The sequence below is a fragment of the Malus sylvestris genome, chromosome 10, assembly GCF_916048215.2.
Source record: "Malus sylvestris chromosome 10, drMalSylv7.2, whole genome shotgun sequence".
NCBI lineage: Eukaryota > Viridiplantae > Streptophyta > Magnoliopsida > Rosales > Rosaceae > Malus > Malus sylvestris.
The window spans coordinates 19,194,593-19,198,165 of record NC_062269.1 but is presented as its reverse complement, the minus strand read 5'-3'; the positions used below and the strand labels follow the sequence as shown (position 1 = coordinate 19,198,165).

Sequence of the window (3,573 nt, the reverse complement as noted above, 5' to 3'; positions counted from 1 at the left end):
AGAATTGGTAATTGCTGCCACTAAGTATGAGAGGCTGTTGCAAGAAGAGCAACAAGTGAAGCACACTTCCAAGGTCCCTCCCTTCTACAAAAACAAAGCTGCAATTCATCGTGTGGAAGTGGGAGAAACCACGCCAGAGCGTGAGGATGGCCATGATGAAGAAAACATAGATGTATGTGCCGCTGAAATGACTACACCTTTCAAACCACTGACGGTAAAGGGGCTAGTCCAACCTATCAAATATCAGAAGGTCGTAATGAACGATGGTGGTTTCATCCCCATGAAACCACCAAAGTACCAGAGTTATTCGTTCGATTTGGCCAAGGCACCTGAGATCTATGAAGAACTGGTACGGGCAAGAGTAATTTTGCCCGACAATACCAAAAAGATGCCCAAACCAGAAGAACTCAGGGGGAAAAAGTATTGTAAGGTGCACTATACCTTCAACCATTCCATAGTTAATTGTGTCCAGTTTAGAGATTGGATACAAGATCTTATAGTGAAGGGAAAGATGTTACTTGACTCGCCCCAAGCCAGTATGATGGTGGATACTAACCCTTTCCCTGAGGCTCCTATCAATATGATCAACCTCATTTTAGAAGAGCCAGGGTCACCATTTGGTACCGCAGAGAAAGAAAAGGTCCCAGGTTGTCCCAACACCTCTGCATGAATAAAAGTGCCATGAAGGGGACCAAGGGACCAAGATCAGGTCCTAAGATTGGTGCTATCGAGGGAAGTAGAAGAAAGAAGAAAGTAAACAAGGGGGCAAAGAGTTGCCCGAAGTCAATTCAAACAGTACCAAGAGCAGAGCAGATGACAAAACACATGTTCATTCCAATAAGAAAGGGGTTACAAATCATCCTATTCTAAAAAATTGACATCTTCACTCAGGGTCACTATTCGAGAATGGTATGTCTGCATAATAGCAAATATCCTACTAGGTTCGGCCAAAACAGTATGGCTATTTACAAGTTGGGACCTAGTATGCTCTAACTCCGAGTTTGACTTCTCTACTCCCTCAATTTGGTTTTCAAGGGTATCCAGAAGAGTTGCTTGTTCAGTTTTAAGAGCAACCAGTTGTTCATCCAGCTTTTGAATTTCAGAAGTAACAACTTTAACCCTTTCTTTTGTCCGCAAGCTTTCGTCCATCAACCGGTCAACTTGAGCGGAGACGCTTGTCTCTTTCTCCATAAAGCATCTTGCCCAATTAGCTTGTCTATCAGCTCTCTGGTATTGCTCCCTAAGAGCCCTCAAATTCTCGAAGAAAGAGAGAAAGGAATCATGCTGAGGTTTTGATAGCCGACCAGTTTTGAAAGACTCAGTTGTGACCTTTTCTAAATCACAAAGAGCCTTGAGGCTAAATAATGCAGTGAAGTCCTTCCTCGCCCATTCTTGGAAGACTTGTTGTTGCTCTGAAGAACTGGAGGTCGCTGAAGTATGTCTTAAGGATCTCAACCTCGTCTCAAGCCGCCCAAGTGCTTCAAAAAGTCTGGGCAACTTAGCAGGGTTTGGGGATGCAAAAGGAGGAGGATCCTGCACTGCAACCTCCTCTAATGGAGTAATGCCAACTGGGGGGGCAATCTCTGTCTGCCTGATCTTCTCAATTCCAGAATGGGGAATCTCAGTACCTCCAGAAGATAAATGAAGACGGGAGCGTTTTGATTTACGGACCAAATGAGGGGGAGAAATTTCTTTTGGAACTTGCTACACAAAAACCAAAAGACCAGGTCAAGACAATCTAAATACAGTTGGAGGCAAAAAGAGGCTTTGGAGGGAAGAAATGTACCTGACTCAGCCCTAGGGTTTCACCAGGAAAAATACTAATTCCTTGTTGGCGGGAAGATTTTTTACCACCCGCAAGAGAGGATAGAGCTGCACCTGAACCTGTACCAGTGCCCTAGAGATATCCAGAGACAGCAGTAATTGTTAGTAAATAAATCGTAAGAGGAAAACAAGAAGAAAATATTCCTATACCTGAGTTTGGTCTTGAGGAGGAGAGGAGGTTCATCAATATTAACTGTCGGGCAAACAGATACCCGCGAGATTACTACCTCTGAGGCTACAGGAATCTCAAGAACTATGGGTTCATTATCTGATACCACTAAGGGAGGAGGTGGCTCATATACCGGAGAAGGCTGCAGAAAACATGAGTGAGAGTTAATTTGGAAGCAATATACGGGATTTCAATGTGAAAATAATGGCTCAGCAAGTTACTGTCCTCATCCACGAAGTGCAACATAACTCTTGTAGATGGATCAAATTGAGAGGAAGGAGTTGCATCCAGAGCAGTAGAAGAAACCACAGACTTCAGAAGAGGGCCATGACTAGGCAAGGAGGTAGATGCCCCAGCCTAAATACAAATAGAAGAAGAGAAAGATTTAGGCATTAGGTCTAGAAATTGGAGAGTTATCCAAGAGTTAGAAAGGAAGAGAAAGCACCTCTGAAGGGTTAACCTGGGAAGAAGAGAAACTTGTCTCTCGGGCAAGTTGTGGAGAGGCCTCGGGCGGAAAAAGCTTTTATTTTCTTGCGTCCTGATTCACAGTAAACAGATTTTTAGTTCTGTGAAAACAAGAAGGGATGTACAGATAAAAAATATAAATCATACCTCGAGTTCTTTGAGGACGGTACTTTGCAGTTCTTCAGCCTTTTTGAGCATGGCAGCTCTTAATGGTTCCTCCTTAGAAGCAATGATTGGTCTTTTAGATGCTTGAGTTCCTGTTTTTCAAAGAAAACAAGAAACAGTTAGATAGAGGAGAAAGGTAGCAGTTTGATAAAGGAAAACAAAAACTTACTGGAAGATTGTTGCTTTTTTCTGCCTGCTTCAGGGACTGGAGCAGATGGGGCTGATGACTTAAGAGAGGCAATAGTTTTTGCTCTCTTACTCTTTCTAGTAAGAGTTGGTCGTGTGGTTTTGGGTAGAAGTACAGGATCAGGATCTGAAACCTTTATCACAGCCGCTTTCTTTCGCTTAGGTGCTTTATTAATTGCCTCGGGTGTTTCTTCAGCTCCTGAATCCTCAAAGGATTCTGAGACATCCACACCTTCCCCAGCTTCTCATCTTTCAGCCTCTGCGGCCGCCCCATGGAAAACTGCAGCATCAGCTGAGTCATCCTCGGACTCAATGGCTTCTGATTCAACATCCATTGGGGCTGCAGGGTCAAACAAAAGTAAAGATAGAAAGTCTTCAGAAGGGAAACAGAATCAGGTTGAAAGAAAAGTACCTATCAGAAGTGACCGATTCTTCTCTTGGATCATCTCCTTCCAATGTTCAAGCTCGCCCGAGCTGGGGTATGACTTTCGAGAAAGTTGGTTGAAAAGGCAGTCATGAGTCTCTTTCAAATCTCCTCCATACTTCTTGGTCCATTTGTCTTCCCACCAAGAAGAAAAGAGCGAAGTACATTCAAAATTGAGAACGATGGACTTTCGGGTCGCTTGACTCATTACGTCGAGACTGCGACGGGCAGCTCGGAATGTCACCTCAGGTGGAGTTAGTAACCAGAATGAAGTACCACAATGGATAGAGTCGAAGAACGGGATAGGAATGGCCTGCCTAAATCCCAACTGCCTGCTGCA

At 43.9% G+C, this 3,573-nt stretch overlaps 1 pseudogene; it reads right to left on the bottom strand.

Moving 5' to 3' along the window:
- Window positions 1-861: 861 nt before the first annotated feature.
- Window positions 862-2,656, bottom strand: LOC126584294 (uncharacterized; annotated as a pseudogene).
- Between the last annotated feature and the right edge of the window lie 917 nt (window positions 2,657-3,573).